Genomic DNA, 19,977 nt, shown 5'->3' with positions numbered 1-19,977 from the left:
CCTAGGCTTTAGATTTTCATAATAAGCTTAGGTCTAATTTTTTAAAGCTCGGCTCGACCGGACCTATTTCAAGCCAATTGCAGGCTTAGGCTTGAGCCTAAAAAAATCCTACATACAGGCTTAGGTCCAGGCCTAGGCTTTAGATTTTCATAATAAGCTCAGGTCTAATTTTTTAAAGTTGGGCTGGCCAAAATTCGGGCCTGGCCGGGCCCTCGGCCAGCACAGCTCAGGACCGGCCCATAATATTCAAGGCCGGTCCTGTGTTTGGCCAATCCCGGGCCAGGACCATAATTTATTATATTGTTTATTTTGTTTTAAATATATAAATTTTTTTATAAATTGATATATTTTTGTTTAAAATGAGATTTGAACCTTTAACCTTTTAATAATCCTAATTACCAACTTAAGTTCTTTCTAATTAAACAAATACAACCTCTTGGTACATTAATAATAATTAATGTATATATACACATTACACACAGTCACACACTTTTCTAAAATTAATATTTTTGTTATTAATCTCAAAATTTAAAATTAACAGGATTTTCTACTAAATTAAAATTTATAAATAACGTTAAATACATTTGAACTTGTAGTCTTATACTATTAAAACTTTATATAAGACTTATTGACTTAATATTATTTGATAACTTATAAATATTATAAAATGTAGTATAGTTTATAAAGTTCATTTGATTTTTACTCACTAAATTATGTTAGATGATAAATGAAAATTTTATAAGACTTTTAAATTGGATTTGCTTTTAATTTATGGAGAATTGTTGCGAGTAAAAGTAAGAAAGTGTCGGATTAAGAATATTTGTGTGATAAAAATAAATTGGATAAGAGTATTTATAGGGTAAACTGGTAAATAAAAAGAATAAAAACAAAAAAAAAATTAGCCGTTGCATTGGCCGAGAGGCGAGAACAGGAGTAGCCTCTACTAGAGGCCAAGCCTAGTCTAGCCTCCGGCAGAGGCTACATGCAATGGCCAAATATATTTGGTGATTGCACGTTGCAGGGCTGAGTAGTAAGTAATAAGTCTAGCTGCCACAATCAAAATTACTATTTTTTTTTTTAGTATTTTAGGCATTTAACCATGGAAGCAAAGCTGGCATGCTTTGCAGCCATGGGCTGTGTTTGGCCGGGCCTAGGCCCAGGCCTAGGCCGGGCTCGTGCCTGCGCCGTGCTTGGGCTGGTTAAGGGCCTAGGCCGGTTCTGTGCTGGGCCTCGAATTTTTATTAAAAGGACCTGAACCGGCACTTAACAAGGCGGTTCCGGTTCGAGCTAAGCCCGGCTCAGACCCAGTGAGGCCCATGCCCACTTTTTTCCGGGCCAATTCAGGAATGGTTCGACCTTGAACCGACCCGTGGCCACCTCTATTATGCCCTGGGCCTGTGTCCACCATGTGCATGGTGGACACGCTGTACATTCATAATTTCTATACTGTAGATTCATAATTTTTATACTGTAGATTCATAATTTTTATACTGAAGATTCATAAAATTTATAATGTAGATTCATAATTTCTATACTGCACATTCATAATTTATGTACTGTAGATTCATAATTTCTATACTGCACATTCATAATTTTTGTACTATAGATTCATAATTTCTATAGTATAGATTCATAATTTTTATACTGTAGATTCATAAAATTTATAATGTTGATTCGTAATTTCTATATTGCACATTCATAATTTCTGTACTTTTAGATTCATAATTTGATAACTATACAGTTTAGCAATTATGAATCTACATTACAGAAATTATAAATCTACAGTACAGAAATTATGAATGTGCAGTATAGAAATTATGAATCTACGATATAAATTTTATGAATCTACAGTTTAGAAATTATAAATCTAAAGTATAGAAATTATGAATGTACAGTATAGAAATATGAATGTACAGCGCGTCCACAATGCAAATAATGGACACGGGTCCATAGCATAATTTGCCATTTCCACCCCTCTATTCACAAAGGAGGATGGAGAGTTCTTAATTGTTATTATACTTGTACAGTTTGTGTTGTTTAAGAAGATTTGTAATCTGAGTCTAAACTATCATGTGTTCTCTGAAAGTCCCTTTTAGAAGATTGTGCATGTTCTCTTATTTCCTTTGCAGATATATCTTAATAAGAACATTGATTTCAGGTGCCCTGTTACTTGAACACCTATCCATGTGCTGAAATTTATGGCCATTATTTTTCTGATCAAAATGTTTTGGTGTGTAATCTCTCTTTTCTGTTTTTCTTCTCAGCACATCAGAATGAGCATCTTGCTGCTTCATTAAGACCCTTCTGCGATAATCTAAAAGCAAAAGAACCCCAATCTAATAGGAAGAGGAAGAAAAGACCAACAAAGGAAGACAGAGCTGCTGCAGATGAACTCTTGGGACTGAATCCATAATGCAGCATCTGATCTCTGCATGACTAGGTAACTAAATGATAGCTGCAGCCATGCTGTGATGCCCCATAAAAGCTATTTCATGTATTGTAATATTCGACAATGGACGGCGAGAAATATATTTGCCTAACAAGTGTATTATTATGTGATGATTAAATTATGTGTATTAATAAATTTGATACTATTTTTTGACGTTGTAACACTTTTTTCATGCTTTACAATGCTATACTTTTAATATTGTTATTGAGTTTGAATTTCTTAATATAATATATTTCGCAATTATATTATTGTAGTATTATATTATAGGTTTAATATGGTATATGATCTTAATTAGCGAGCATATATTTTAATAAAATAATTCAGAGACGACAAAAAACGTAGCAAATTTGTAATTAAATACCTTCTAACAATAAAGAATGACAACGAAATAACGACAGAAATAGTCGTTAAGTTTAGCGACGGATATTTTCGTCTCAAAATTCTAGCAAAACATAAATGAATTAGTGACGGAATTAGAATTCGTCGCAACACTTTAGCAATGCCACTTTTAGGAGTAAATTCTAATTTTTGTCCTAGATTTATATGCGACAGTACACTTTTAGTCCTTTTTTATCAGAACATCCATTTTTTGTCCTAGTATTATTGTTACATAACCAATTTTGGTCCTTTGTAAAAAAAAATCATTGAAATTTTGTTAAATACAAGAGCATTTCGCTCTTCAATTATGAGTTTTTTTTTTTCAAAAAATAAACGTAAAATATATAACGGGTCAACGCACTTTGTATTAAAAAGATCAAAATGTCATTCTATTTAACGAAATTTTAACGATTTTGTTGATAGAGGATCAAAATTGATCATGTCACAATAATACTAGGAGCAAAAGAGATGTTCTGATAAAAAAGAACTAAAAGTGGACTGCCACCTATAAATCTAAGGCCAAAAATAGAATTAACTCCCACTTTTAGTGACGAACTAAGGAGGGTGTATTCAATCATGACTTTCATAGACTTTTATGAACTTTAAAAGTTTGGAGGTATTCAATTCAAACTTTTAGAGAATCTTTAAAAGTCAGGCGGTATTCTATCAAGATTTTTGAAGAGTCTTTTAAAAATCGGGTGGTATTCGATTAAGACTTTTAAAGAGTGTTTAAAAGTCATGCGGTATTTCAAAAAGTTATGAACTTTTGTAGACTTTTAAATTTTAGGACTTTTGTAGACTTTTCCTTATCAAATATAAATAGTTGAAATCCAACAATTAACCCCAAGATTTCAAAATTTTCTTTCTATTAACTCTGGATGTTTTTCTCTCTCTATTTAAACTTTATTTTTTCTCCCTATTTCTACTATACTAATAAGATCCCAAGAGGGTTAGGCCTAAAATGGGTAGAAAAAATATCCGCCACAGTTTTTAATCAAATGAATGGCTCAGATTAATCATAAAATTGATCAGATTTAAATTTTACAATGAGATTTACTTAAATACCCACACATCGTTAGTCCATCCGTTAAAAATTTTAATTAATCGTTAGTTTGCCGTTAAGTCAATCTCACCTTTCAAGATTTTGCCAAATTTCCCTCATCTCCACAGTCGACTCACCCGTCTTCACCTCCTCCGAAGCCATTGAAAGAAATAGACTGTTGTTTAACAGACAAAAAGAAAAGGTCGAATAAGTCAAAAGCTCAGCCGATCAGACTGTCAATATCGATTCCTCGAGAGGATCGATCGGCGATCCAGCAATTTATGTATGCCTCTCTATTCGTTCATGGTCAAGAGGCCTAAGAACTTCACCAATTATCTGGCCTACGCTCTGAAGAGACTTCAAATCATCCTCAGTTTTGTTGAAATCCTTCTTCGCAGCTCTGAAATTATCCCTAACTGCAAGTTTTTCAACAACGTTGCGCTGGCTACTACTCCTGAAGGAAACAAAACTCCTTCCTCTGATCCCTCGATTTCAAATACCCCATTTAGAAAAGGTTAGTTTTTTTTTTTAATATTAAAATAAATAAAAATCTCATCTTGTTTTTCCCCTTTCTCATTCGTTGATTAAACTTCATTCTTGGCAATTTCTGTTGTTGTGTGCCCTAATACAAGTTTAGTTTAAGCCAATTTGCTTACTATATAAAAATATTGAGACTGTTTTTTTGTTTAGTATAAGCCAATTTGTTTTGTTTAGTTTAGTCATGTTTTCTGGATCCTACCTGTCAAATACACATTGTGCCTGTGATTTTTGAATTACTTTCATTGGTGTAATCTACTTGAAGAAATAGAGTTTTCTCAGATTCACCTGTAGACATTGATTTGCAAGATCCATTAGATTAAATTATTGCTCTTTAAATTTGGTAGCATGAAAAGGAGCTTATGGATAATGTTTTCCCTAATCTTATTGTCTCAATTAATATTTCCCCCTTCCTCTCATGAAATTGAGTTTGAGGGGAGATAGATTCTGATAATTATGTGGCTATATATAGTTGTAAACATTTTTATTAGGGATTTTATTGTATGTCAATTAATGTAGCAGTTGATAGATTCAGTTTTAAATATATTGCCTAAGACTAAGTTTATAAAAGTTAACAGTTTTATGAAATCTTTTACTAAAATTCATGCAGTCTAGCTACATTTAAGCCCTTTTAAGGTAAAACTATAAAGGATGAAGAGAAATGGTGATTCTATATTTTAAGCAGCTCTTGGATATTTGAAAGGAAATCAATATCCCTCTCTATGGTTAAGGACTGAAGTTTGAGCATCTAAAATCTGAACCTTTAAATACATGTTTTCTTATTAGGATAATTGATTGAAAGTTGTAACTGCCTACATAGTTATTAGTTAGATTCTAAAAAAAAACATCCAATACAATTTCATTAAAAGTATAATCTTTCATCTTCTAGATATAGTCATATATTGTATAGATAATTCTTCCACTTAGTTCATTCTTATTCTTATAGTGTAAATTGATCACAAAAATGGATGAATTCCAGTGCTGTAACATAGCTCCAACCTCTGTTTAAATAGCTGAAAGCACATGTGACCATTTTATTTGTTCAGTTGTTTAGATTCATGCATACATATATGTCCTGTACTTATTAAGCTTCTTTGATTAGACTTATAAATTCAAATCAGATTCCTGGACTGTATTCCTCTTTCTTGTTCATCAGGTTGTTGCCAATTGTTTATCTGCCCTACAAGAGATTCGGACCTTGGGAGGATCTAAATCTGAGGAAGCATCAAGGGACAGAGAGATATTGCTAAGCAAGCCAGTTATATATTTCCTTTTAAATAGGTAATATTGAAGTGATATTTACTATTTGATTTTAGTAATAAATAGAAAGTCCATACACCAAGCTCACAGAGTTATAGATGAAATCTCAGTTCCAAACTAATCTAAACTCACCCTATACACCAGTATTGGATGGTAACAAGCCTAACCCACAAAAACCACAATGCCATCATTCTGGACAAGCACTCCCTCTTTCGTACAAGAAGTTGATGACAGATCCACTATCCCCCATTTTGGACTTCTATCCTCCTGGTATGATGAATTCTACTAAATTGAATTTTTTTGCTTGATTAGTTCCTTCTGTGAAGTATGATTATTCTTTCATTGCAGATTTTGAGCTTGACATCAATGGAAAAAGGCATTCATGGCAAGTATTTGTTGATAACCTACTTTCTTCATTTATGCACATCCTCGGTTCTGAAATACCCCCTCTGAAACTAACCTTCTTGCAATTTCACATTTCCACTTGTCAGTTTTGCTCCTGTCTTAATTGCACCCATTGATTGCTCCTGCTTATTTTCCTTTGATATGTAGGCTGTAAGTTACCATTTTTTAAGGAATTCCGTATTCTCTCAGAGATAGCAAAAGTTGTGAACACATTGACGGTAGTTGTTCTTGCTGTGGATAAATAGTCATCTTTTTACATTTTTTGATTGCAATTTTGATAAATTTGAATGGTATATTTGTTATATACGATGAAGAAAAGCAGAGAAACAACCTTGGACTTGATATGCTATTTGTTCATGGATCACATCCTTTAGGTGGAAAGATCTTTTCATTCTGTAAACGGAATAAAGATAATCCAAATCAACTCAGAATTAAGGTTTGATATGTTCATGGAATTATAATATTGAGCAGAATTCACCTTTTGACCTTTGTGTTTTGGAAAAAAAAAGGGTATTTCACTGATTGATATGCACATAATTTAATGTTTAACCTTTGGGCAATTGAAATATCATGCACCATGTGGATGGAGCAAGGTACATCCTTGTCTCTGATGTTCATCACAATTGTACTCCATGTTTATTGAATTATGCTCTTTCATAAAGGCTACAAATTTGCATGAAATAAAATAACAGTCATGATGAACTTGGAGTAAGATTCTGATTAATATTGGTGAACTTGGAGTAAGATTCTGATTAATATTGGTGGAACTTGGAGTAAGATTCTGATTAATATTGGTGTATGGTTGCACTTCGTACACAATGATGCACTGTACCAAGGCCATTCATGGAATGGCAGCATTGTTAACATAGTAATATGAAGGTAGGTTGTGTATTTGGATATTGGTGTATGGTTGCACTTTGTACACAATGATGCACTGTACCAAGGCCATTCATGGAATGGCAGCATTGTTAACATAGTAATATGAAGGTAGGTTGTGTATTTGGATGAATGTGAGCTAAATCTGATCCGCCTTGAAGTCATCTTATGACAAAGGGAAAGACATTCTGCAATGAGTTCTCTTTTCTTGATTTTTTAGCTACTTTTTCAACCTATTGAAGCACAAAGAGCCAATAATGCCTCCACTGAGGCTCGAACTCACAACCTCCCATATGAGAGTCCAACCCAGGTGCCATCTGAGCACAAAGTGTTTGGCTTCATGGTTGTTGCCAATCTTTTATGCGTTAGGATTTACAATTTGATGATAATTGTGCAAGTTAAGACACTAGATTTATTTATTCATTTATTGTTAATTTAAGATTTATGTACTAAATTTATGATACCTGCTTTCTTGGTTCTCCAACTTTCAAGCTGAGATTTAAATTTTGTAGCCATGGAATGAATGGGTACATGTATATTTTTGATAAACGAGCGTGTCCTATAGAGATACCTTCACCAATCAATGGCACACACAAAAGGAAACTAAAAACATAATAATACATATCCATTTCTTTAATTTAGAATTAGGTGATAATTTTAAATTTAGTCTTAGATTATAGTTTTGGTCATTTAATACCCTAAATTATCATTTTTAGACTAAATATTTAGACTAGCATTTTTATAAAGTTGAAAACAGTTATTTTAGTGACAATTATAATCAATTTTGACTATATTATCTTGCATTCGTAAACTTAGAATTGCCCATTTAAATAAGCAAATTTAACATTCAATTATTTATGCATGGACATCTCTTATATAATTTGTATTGATTGATATACTTTAAAGTTTTATTTAAAAATAAACATTAGGCATTATCCCAATCGCGCAATGCGCGTGAAAAACTAGTAAACTTTATAAACCTTATACCTTAATTCAATAAATTATTTTTTCTTCATTATCCTATATTTTCTTCATACCTAAACTCTACTAATTTTTTCTCTCTCCTGAACTTTACAATCTTCCTCTAAAAATTCGAAATAATATTTTTTTTACTTCATTATTGCTTGTTTATTTTGATTTTTTTGTATTTTTTCTACGAACTTTTATCTTCTAAACTTTCTCTACGAACTTTTCTCCATAACTTCTAAACTTTCTCTAATTCTCCCTAAATACATGTCAAAGCAAATTTTTCATCTACCATCGTCAAATTTTACTATATGTTTCATAATATTCATATAAATACTTATATATTTTAATTTTTTATTCTTTTATGTTTATATTTGTAATATATTTTTTTTTAAACAACAAGTTACTACGAATAGTGAACTATTGTTCGCAACAACAATTTGGGGCTGCGAACAGTAGCACGTTGTTGTTGTTCGTAGTCCCAAATTGCTATTGCAAATAATAGCTCCTTGCTTGATGCCTAGCAATATATCAAGTATACTTTTTTATATATATTATTAATATTATATTTTTATTTTTATTTTATTTTATTTTATGCAACTAGACATTATATTTTTAAATATTTTATTTGAACAGACCTGTTACTATAAATTTTAGTGTTCAATAATATTGTTATGAATTTCTTATGAAATAGTTTTTTTTAATGCTTATTAATAATATATAAGTAATTAGCATATATCACCATACTATATATAAAAATAATAATGTGGAGAATGTTGATGTGGGTGAAGAACTATATAATAAGAAGAATTTTATGATATATTATAACATGTTTTGTAAGAAAATTATAAATAGTAAAAATAAAAATCATTGAAAGTTTATAATGATGTATTCAATTTACAATTTCAATGACTTTTGTAGACTTTTTAAAATAAAAAATTTGATAAAAGTTTATGAATGCTTTCTATATAGACTTTTATAGAGTCTTACAAAGGTTTAAAATTTTTTGAATGACTGTATGAAAGTCAATCAAAATTTATTAAAATCTATCATTTTAAAAGTCTTTAAAAATCCACAAAAGTTAAGATTGAATACACCCCCCTAAATTCGTTGCTAATCTATCACTATTTACTTTAGCGAAGAATTTTTTCCTTTCTAGTGATTCTTCCTCCAACCTATTTTTTATTTAATAATATAAAATATAATAAAATTCACTAGATCAACCTAATTAAAATCTTCAAAAGAAAGTACAAAACACATATAAGATACATAATGAATTAACAAATAAAATTTCAACCATTTTGAGTAATTAATCTTAAAGATCCTTACAATCGAGCTGTCTTTTCATATTTCTCTTCATTTAGGAATTGTAGCATGATAAAAACCAACTCGTTCCTCAGCGAGGCCATGACAATGTAGATCTGAGAATAAAACCACGAATGATGACAAGTAGGATTACTTTTATATGTATATACTTGAATTCCTATACTCTCTGTCACTTTTATGACTTACTAGTGTTTGTAAAGAGAGACGTGAATAGAGCAACAAATAAAGAAAAAAGTAACCGTTAATGTGCCAGCTAAAGCATGTGCTAGTTAGGGGCAAATTATTGTGTAGACCATGGTCCACACAATGTTATGTGGACCATAACAAAAAGTATATTTTTAATATACTAAATGTACATTATTTTTGTACTGTATATACATTATAAATATAATGTACACTCAGTACAAAAATAATGTACATCCCCTGAATACAATGTACATTATTTTTGTACTGGATGTACATTATTTTTGTACTGAATGTAGATTATTTTACTGTATACAAAATATGGTCCATACAACTTGTGTGGACCATGATCCACACAATAATGATTGCTAATTAGGTGAGTTCATTTTATACTACTCTACGTAAGTGTGTGAGCTGTCTTACGTTTCAAAAAGGGATCAATGATTGACTGTTGGATGTGCCAGCTAAAATTAGCCCACGAGTGATGTTTCAAAAAGAAATCAACCATTTCAACCATTACAAAATACTTGCAAATACAAAATACTTGCAAATAAGTTGTTAAAATCTCGAAAGTCTTGGTGCAATCTCCTCTATTTATGAAATTCAAATTTGTATATAAGCACACATATATAGACGTTACTAGCCATGTAAACCAAACAAATAGGAAAATCAAACAAATCATTAACAACAAATGATTCAAACATTATATTACGAATTTAATGCAAACATTAATTAAAGTTTATAAACTATATTTATAAATATTAATGTATATTATTTATTATATATAATGTCTATATAAATATATAGCTATTTTAGTCTCAACGTGTTTGTTATGTGCACAATTTGTGTTGTGTGTATATATATGTGTGTAGGAGACTATGCAATTGTGTGTGCGTGTCACGTGCAAGTGTGTATAATTTATTATATATACAACATTTACATGTATTATTTAAAAATTAAATGACTGATTAACTTTGGGGTGCTACCATTAAAATCCTGACAAGATTCAAGTACACGACTACCAATGGCACAAATCAAACTAACCCCTTCAACATTTGCTAGAATTTTCAGACCATTATCATTTGTTGTTACAGCCAAAAGTGTGCCTCCCTTATTAAACTGGATGCAAGGAGCTGGCTGAAAGTTCATAATTCAAACAATACCCTTTAAAGAGAAAACATGATGTGGATTGAAGAAAAAAAAAAGACGAGTTTCTTATTCTTACCGGTAATCCACTATAAGCTACGATAGATGTTGCTTGACTTATTGGCTCTTATTAGGTTTGTAGATGTAGATGTAGATTATATTTCTATCACCACGGTCCACCTTGCATTGTGGACACTAATTCAAAATGACATTCGAATTACGTGTCAGCAGTTAACATATTACGTGTTTGTAGTTAACATGTTAACTACAGACAAATAATATAATAACTACACTCACATAATATGCAGTTAAAAATTATATGTGCTTGTAGTGTAACATAATATATTAATATGTTCTTGTTATTAACATATTACTAGTAAATTATCCGTGCGATGTACATATACAAAATTTTTATTATATATTTAGATAATAAAATTAAAGATGAAATTATAAACATATCTAATATTTGAAAATATTCATTTATTTGATTATAAGGTTAGAGCAAAAGTATAACCCGATTAATTAAATAATATATGAATCCAATATTTTCAATTATCTTGAAAAATTAAACTCGATATTGTTATATGATTTAGGCAATTATATTATTACTAAAATAAATATGGAAAAAATGAAAATAATTTAAACAGGAATTAAGCAGTCAAAAAAAATTAGAATCAAACTCTATTTTAATGGTGTTTTCAATTACTTGATTAGCTGCAATTCTCTTTGAAATTTGTAATATAATATGATTTAGGAAATTATATTTATGAACTTATAATAGTTGTAAAAAATATGGTGAAAAGGAAAAAAAAAAAACAACATGGATTAGTCTTGATTATTAATTTATAATTTTTGTGATTTTTCAAAAGAAAAGTGCAAGTAACACAATTATATTAGGAAATTATGTTAATAGATAATTATTATTTTGGTACATTAATTTCGACCAGTTAGTACATAAAATTAATTCCTTAAGTATAATAATGAGTGACTGATTTTAATATTATACCTTATTAGTTAATATATAAATAAATTATATATATATATATATGTATGTATATATATATATATATATATATATGTATGTATATATATATATATATATATATATGTATGTATATATATATATGTATGTATATATATATACATACATATATATATATATATATATACATACATATATATATACATACATACATATATACATACATACATATATATATATATATATATATATATATATATATATATATATATATATATATATATATATATATATATATATATATATATATATATATATATATATATATATATGTTAGGAATAAATTGTAATAGATTTTGATATGCCAAATTGTATTTAGAATCTCTAATTTTATTTTGTCTAAGGGTGCGTTTGGAAACCCGAAAAATGACTTCTGGAAAATGTTTTTCGAGTATTCAGTGTTTGGTAAGAGGGAGGAAAATGAAGTCAATGAAAAATGATGCACTAGTCAAAGGAAAATAGGTATGTTTTGGGGTAAAATGACTTCCCCTTTTTTTTTTTGGGGGGGGGGGGGGGGGAGGGGTGATGTGGTCATGACTACAACAACTTAAAAGATCATTATGTTGGTCCAATCTTGTGGTGCCATCCATTCCTTATCTCTAAAATTCTGATTGTGTTTAGCCTTTGTATAGCCTAATAAATAACTTTCAAAGGGAAAACAAAGAGTTAAGAGTCTCCTAATATTAAATTTAACATAAATGCATTTTAAATAACTAAACTAACTACATGACTTCATTTCAATGATGACTATGTTCAATGAGCCTTCTAGGACCTTCTTCTTCATAATTTTTGGACCAACAAAATGATCTTTTAAGTTGTTGTAGTCATGACCACATCACTAGGTTTATCTCATTCTTATACTTGAACCCCTCTTACAAAAAAAGTAGTATGTAAGATAAGAATGAGATAAACCTAGGCTCTGAATACCAAATTGATATGAATCTAGTCCAAGATTCATATAAGATGGAGTATTGTCCCAAGATTACTCTCAATGCAAAGATAGAGATGGATCAAAATACCTTAAACCTCACGAGAAACCCTTTGTCTCGAATCCTCAAAGACTTGGAAGAATCCCATTGAAGCTTCAAGTACCTCGATGATGCAATCTTCAATCAACTAGAGTCGGATCTAGTTTCCTTCGATTCAAGAACGAGTCCACGAACCTAAATCTAAGGTTGAAGAAAGGAAGATTGATTCGAGTCCACGAATCAATTTGCTAGTCGAGTCCACGACTAGCCACTAATTGAGTCCACAATTAGCCATTAGGTTTCTTACACAAGTGTAAAGAAAAACTTAATAATTTTATTGAATTAAAGCCTGCCGAAACTGATATGGATGTGCCCTATTTATAGGTATAGGGCAGCATTGTAATCTAAATACAATGGGAAAAAGAGTCCTAAACCTAATCTAGAAAACAAGTAAATAGAGTTTTATTTAGAAAAGGATTTAAGGAATCCTTTCTAAATACAACTAGTGTTTTCTCTTTTATGCCAAACAATTTAAATTAATGATGACCAAAAATAATAGGGCTGATTTGGGCCTAATTTAATCACTAAAATCTGCACTTAAGCAATTATAAAGAGCCTTGAAATCTTCTTCATCTTTTGCAAATGGGCTTGACTTGGATTTTCACCATCTTTGAATATCACCAATGAAGAGTTGTCTTAATCGTTTGGACTTGGGCCTTGTGATTGGCCCAATTGGTACTCTTGATGGATCTTCATTATGTTGGGCCGCATCATCCTCACCTTCTTGAAAATGATTCGACCTCGAATCTTGTAAGCATTGTCTTCGATCCATGATATCACTTGAAACGGGCCACTATAATACTTTCCTCTATCGAATGGAATTATTATTGGGCCTTCTTGTTTCTTCCACCAATGATTCTTTAAGGATGTAGTTATGGGCCTTGTGATGAGCCCACTATAGACCCTTATTGGATTCCATGTGTACTGGTTCTTATTATTCTCCCCTTCTTGAAAAGGATTCGTCCTCGAATCCAAATCTTCAATGAAAGACAAAGTAGGAAGCTCACTTTTTGTTTTATCACGCTCATGGAACTCATTGAACTTCTTCTTGGGATGCTTGACACGAGTTGCTCCAATCTTCATCCTACAATAAACAAGTAAGGCGATTAAGTCTAATGACACATCATGGAATTTAAACATTCTGAATGGTAATAGTTTAACAAAATTAGACATTAAATTTAGCCATTCTTTTTGAATTATCAACAAGCACAACATCTTTCCTCCTAGAGCTTAAGGCTAAACCAAACACAAAATCCATGGAAATATCAAGTAATGATTTAGATGCATTGTGGTGGTAAGTAGCACAATTATGAACATAAGATTCTACATCTTTTTTCTTCTTTGGCCAATGAAAATATCCATGCAAAACATCATCATTCTTTGGAAAACCAAATTGTCCCTTATGTGAATCAATAATTAAACCATTGCTCAAATCCAAGCAAAAAGTGTCAATCCCATTGACTTGAACCAAAACTCCTTGAGCAAGTAGTATTTGCCATAAGAAGTTTTCAAATGTGCCTTATAACTTTCCAGTGATTCCTTATCTCTATCAAATAAAGTTTTAGTAAAATCAAAGTTAAGGAATCTCGGATGTATGGATGCAAACAAATTTCTAACACATCTAGCAAGTAGGTCATTAATAGAAACATGGCAAACAAATCTAGAGAATTTTAATGCATGCTTTTGAAATAAAAGTGAGTAAATAGTTACTTCCCTTCTTTTCTCTTGCTTAATATCCTTTGTAGTTACCAAGGGAGGTTGCACTTTGACACCTTGGGCTGGTCCTTTCCACTGTATCATTGATTATGGTCCCTTTGTTTGGCTACAAACTGAGTTAGAAGATTGGAGTGGTGCTTGCAATTCCAAACATGGAGGTTCCACTTTTCTCTCTTTGATTTCTTCCTTTGATGCTGGTTTGAGAGCTTGTATCAATGTCAATTGAATTTCTTCTACTTGTTTAGGATACAAACGAGACAAGACATATGTAACTCCATTCATGTGAAACACATAAGTGTTCCTCATTCCATCATAACTTATTTTTCTGTCAAATTGCCATGGTCTACCTAACAAGATATGAGCAGCCTGCATTGGGATATTATCACACAAGATTTTATCAGAGTAACTGTTAATAGATAAAGGAATAAGAACCTGTTTGGTTACTCTAGCTTCTCCTACATCAGTTAACCATTGCAAACAATAAAGATTTGGATGATTAAGCAAAGGTAACTGAAGAAATTTAACCATAGTTGCACTAGCCACATTTGCGCAACTTCTAGAATCTATTACCATAGCACACACATTCTCTCTAATTGACCCTTTAGCACAAAATATATTTTCTCTTTGAGACTGATCTTCTTTTAAAGGGTGAACATTCAAAACCTCCTTAACAACAACAGTATGACTAGACTCACTATCAACATATTTAGAATCAGAATCTAAAGGTATGAATGGTTCTCTCTCAACATGTTCATTGGGGGTTTCAAAATGGTCACAAACCTCATCCTCAGATTTACATTCAAGACAAGAAGTAAAATTTTCAGATTGTGTTGTTATCTTAACTACCCTCTTGTTAGGGCAATCACGAGCTATGTGGCCTCTCCCATTACATCTATAACAAATCAATTCTCTATCATGTTGAGGCCTCACTGCCTCACTTACCTTTTCCTTACCTTTGTCTCGTGAATCATCTCTTGGAGGAGGATGTTCACCACGCCTTTGAGGGGTGGAACAAGTGTTGTTCCATCTTGATGCACCATTGTTGGACTTGTACATTTTCATCTCTTTGATTTTTGCCTCAGATTCACATGCAGCATACAGGGCATCATAAAGGGTGTCATATCTCTGAATACTCATTCCACATCGAATTTCTAAGTTTAATCCATGTACGAAACGAGCAACAGTTTTTGTCTCTTCTTCATGTATGTCTCCCTGTTTAAGCAAAATACTTATAGTTTGGTAGTACTCAACAACTGACTTTTTTCCTTGCACCGTTCCTTGTAATTTTCTTTCAAGATCATTGAAAAAAGATTTAGGACGAAAGGTTAGGCGCATATCTTCCCTCACTTGAACCCAAGATTCATAGGGAATAAAATTAGCAACTCTTTCTATATTTCTTTTTTGCCACCAAGATAATGCATACCCCTTAAAAGATGTAGCAACTATCCTAATTTTTGTAAGATCAGAATATTGCTTTAAATAAAAAAGAGTTTCAACAGCATTCTCCCATTCTATGTATTCGGTAGGTCCTTTCTCACCGGTGAAGTTAGGAATTTCATGTTTAATGTTTCCTAACTCCGCCGCATTACGCTGCTGGATCCTTTGACATATTGGATCCACTCTTCCTACTGGTGGCAAGTGTCGCTCATCATTGTGTGGTGGTTGCACTTGCTGTGAGCGTTGCTCCAAATTATTCATTCGCTTGAGTAACCTGTCTATCTTTTGTTCTAATGTCTGGGGAAAGTTTGGAACTTGATCAGCCATCTGTATAGGAAAAAAAAATCTAAAAAAAAAAAGAGGATATGTGAGTATTCATGTTAGTGAAACAAAAAATTTGGCTCGCTCCCTCACTATTCTCAGCTCGCAGGTAAGAGGTGGATTATATAGCTCTGGGCGTGCACTACACACTCTTACAAACACACACTCCACTCGTGTATCGCTCAAGGTGGCAGATACTCTCACAAGCCTTTTTCCAAAAAGGAAAATTCTAGTCCGGTACTCAAGTTGATATGGATTCAACCTCAAAGTTCAAGAAAACGTACCTTGGAAGACTTCACAAGCCTTTGAGAGTAAGGGTGTATCGCGAGGTAGGTAATAAAATTGAGAGCAAGAAGCAAATAAAAAGGACAATACGAGCAAAGAAACTAAATAAGAGTTGAAAGAAAAAAGGAAACCAAAGAAGGAAGTATGGCAGAAAGATATGCAAGACCAAATCAACAGATAGAGACAAATAGAATGTAAGAGGGGTTCAAGTATACCACAACAAAGTAGGAATCTATCAAGAACTCCTTCCAACCTTATACTTTTCCCCTTCCTTTTCCCTCCAAGATTCTCCTACCAACCTTATTCTTTCCCCAACCATATTCTTCTTCTTCTTTTGCTTTCTCTTTTTTTTTTTTTTTCAACCTTCTTGATTTTTTTTTGATTTTTTTGATAAGTAACCTCCAAATAACTACTGTAAATATCAAAAAAAAATTCGGACCAAGAGGATCCACACAACCCCTTCAAAACAGAACCAAGAATTTCAAGAATCACCCAGAAAAACAGAAACGCTGCCCTTAATTCGAAGATCAATATCTCAATGACCGTAAGGAATTAGCTTGTGTATAATATACCAATAGAACGCCCAAGAAGAGATCTAAAACATATGAAAATTTCAGATATAACTAACCAGTGGATCTCGAGATATAGGTCAATCTTTGAAACTGGTCACAGAACGCGGAAATCTGGACAGGGTGTGATTGCGACGTGATTGCGACGTGATTGCGCTTGGGATATAGGTAAGGGTGAGATGGGGTTGTTTTCTTGACAGAATGTGTGGTAATATGGTGCTTAGGAGGTGTGAGGTCTAGTTGATATTGCATAGGAAAAAGGGAAAACTCTTTCGGGATTGTTTTCAGGAAACTAAAGAACATGTATCAAGAGTCAAGAAAATAATCAAGAATGCTAAGGAAAATTTTTTGGGGGGGTTTTTTAATGAATAAGACACGAAAAAAATTAGTATGTAAGATAAAAACGAGATAAACCTAGGGAACCAAAGAAATCAAATTTCTAACGATAATGAGATAAACCTAGGCTCTGAATACCAAATTGATATGAATCTAGTCCAAGATTCATATAAGATGGAGTATTGTCCCAAGATTACTCTCAATGCAAAGATAGAGATGGATCAAAATACCTTAAACCTCACGAGAAACCCTTTGTCTCGAATCCTCAAAGACTTGGAAGAATCCCATTGAAGCTTCAAGTACCTCGATGATGCAATCTTCAATCAACTAGAGTCGGATCTAGTTTCCTTCGATTCAAGAACGAGTCCACGAACCTAAATCTAAGGTTGAAGAAAGGAAGATTGATTCGAGTCCACGAATCAATTTGCTAGTCGAGTCCACGACTAGCCACTAATTGAGTCCATAATTAGCCATTAGGTTTCTTACACAAGTGTAAAGAAAAACTTAATAATTTTATTGAATTAAAGCCTGCCGAAACTGATATGGATGTGCCCAATTTATAGGTATAGGGCAGCATTGTAATCTAAATACAATGGGAAAAAGAGTCCTAAACCTAATCTAGAAAACAAGTAAATAGAGTTTTATTTAGAAAAGGATTTAAGGAATCCTTTCTAAATACAACTAGTGTTTTCTCTTTTACGCCAAACAATTTAAATTAATGATGACCAACAATTATAAAAAGCCTTGAAATCTTCTTCATCTTTTGCAAATGGGCTTGACTTGGATTTTCACCATCTTTGAATATCACCAATGAAGAGTTGTCTTAATCGTTGGGACTTGGGCCTTGTGATTGGCCCAATTGGTACTCTTGATGGATCTTCATTATGTTGGGCCGCATCATACGGGACCTGGGTAGGCCGCACATCTTTCTAGGCATTGAGGCCATATATGATGCCGACTCCAATGTATTGTCTTAGCAACGCTACATGACCGAGCTTCTCCGCAAAGCGGGGATGGAGTCTTGCAAACCGCTGGCAACCCCGATGTCCATGTTCACGATGAACACCACAGACGATGCAACTTCAATGGATGATCCAACACCATACCGACAAATTGTAGGCTCTTTGATGTATCTCTTGCTCACCTGTCCGGATCTGTCATTCGCGGTAAATAGGCTCTGTCAGTTTATGCACACTCCCACGCAGGAACATTGGGCGGCTCTCAAGCATGTGTTACGCTACGTGAAAGGGACGATCAACTTGGGTCTTCGTCTAACTCCTACAACTTCACCGGTTATCCACGCCTTCTCTGATTTAGACTGGGTCGGCTATCCTATTGACAGGAAGTCTACGACAGGCTATGCAATGTTTCTCGGGCCCAATCTCATTTCACTCCTCCACCAAAGCGGAATACAAGGTGCTTGCTGACGTTGCGGCTAAGGTAACTAGGTTCAGGCCCTACTGCGTGAACTCGACCTACACCCTCCAACGATACAAGTCATGTGGTGTGATAATCTCGGGGCAACGTATCTCTGTTCTAATCCGTGTTCCACGGACTAAGCATGTCGAGGTCGACTACCATTTCGTTCGAGACAAGGTGTCCACTGGCACTCTTAAAGGTGAATTTTGTTTCCACTCATGACCAGCTGGACTCTCGACTACTCGGTTCAATGATCTACGCATCAAGCTGGGTGTGGTCCTCTGTCCCCCGTTAGCTAGGGGGGTGTATTAACTAGTTAGAAGCATTAGCATTCTGTTAGATTCGTTAGAGTCAGTTCCTAAGCTATGTACGGCAAGTTCAATAAATGCAGAATTCTAAACATTCATCAAGTTTACCTTATAAAATTATAAAGAGTGAGTTTTGAACCTAAGACCTTGGAGTTAAACATCAAGCTTTTAACCAACTTGTCTATACAAATTATTAAGTATTATAGCATTCTTCTTGATGTACTTCTTTCCTTCCGTAATTGCTTGAGCTCCAAGACATCATCATGCAATCTTGTTTGCTTCTTATTCCTCCTTCGAATTTCTCCAAAATTCTTCCATTGCCATTTCTTTTTAAGGTAGGGCGTGTAGGTAGGCATTTTCAAGTATACATATCATATGCATACATCTTCTTCATATGCATATATCTTCCTCTTATCTTCATATGTGTATATATATGTGTGTGTGTGTATACATACATATATATATATATATATATATATATAAACATTTTAAAAAATGTAATTTTTAAGTACGAAAAAAATGAATATTATTTGCAGACTTTAATTATTTTTTTAAATTTTGAAATAAAAAAAAAAAGTTCGCGGATCGGGCCATGGGGCCCATCAACCCGCATGGGGCGGGCTATGGTTTCATAAATCCTAGCCCACGGGCTTGGTAGGCCGACACGCAAAAGCCCGTAAAAAATTAGGCCCGAAAAATTTTGCATGTGCATCACTTAGAAAATGACCTCCCCCTCACCCCTTGATGTGGATCTTTGGGGATGAACTTGAGAGTCGATTCACCAAAGAGTCCTTTGATTGCCCGATCTTTTCCTCACCAAAACAGCAAGAACAACAATTACGGTTTGAGGGTGTTGGAGATGAAATTGGTTGATGTAGGGGCTGGATTTGGGGTTATTTTTGTGCTTTTCTATAAAGATATTTCCGCCACACCTTGGTTTTAGGTGAT

General features: G+C 32.9%; 1 long non-coding RNA gene across 1 annotated transcript; it reads right to left on the bottom strand.

Annotated features, from left to right (window-relative positions):
* Window positions 1–6,383: 6,383 nt before the first annotated feature.
* Window positions 6,384–19,552, bottom strand: LOC109156548. The gene is made up of 3 exons (XR_002050039.1): window positions 19,542–19,552; window positions 16,273–16,277; window positions 6,384–6,495 (listed from the first exon to the last, which is right to left on the bottom strand). It is a non-coding gene; the product is annotated as an uncharacterized LOC109156548 (long non-coding RNA).
* Window positions 19,553–19,977: the final 425 nt, after the last annotated feature.

This window comes from Ipomoea nil, unplaced genomic scaffold, assembly GCF_001879475.1.
Source record: "Ipomoea nil cultivar Tokyo-kokei standard unplaced genomic scaffold, Asagao_1.1 scaffold2735, whole genome shotgun sequence".
NCBI lineage: Eukaryota > Viridiplantae > Streptophyta > Magnoliopsida > Solanales > Convolvulaceae > Ipomoea > Ipomoea nil.
This window is presented reverse-complemented; position numbering and strand designations above follow the sequence as displayed.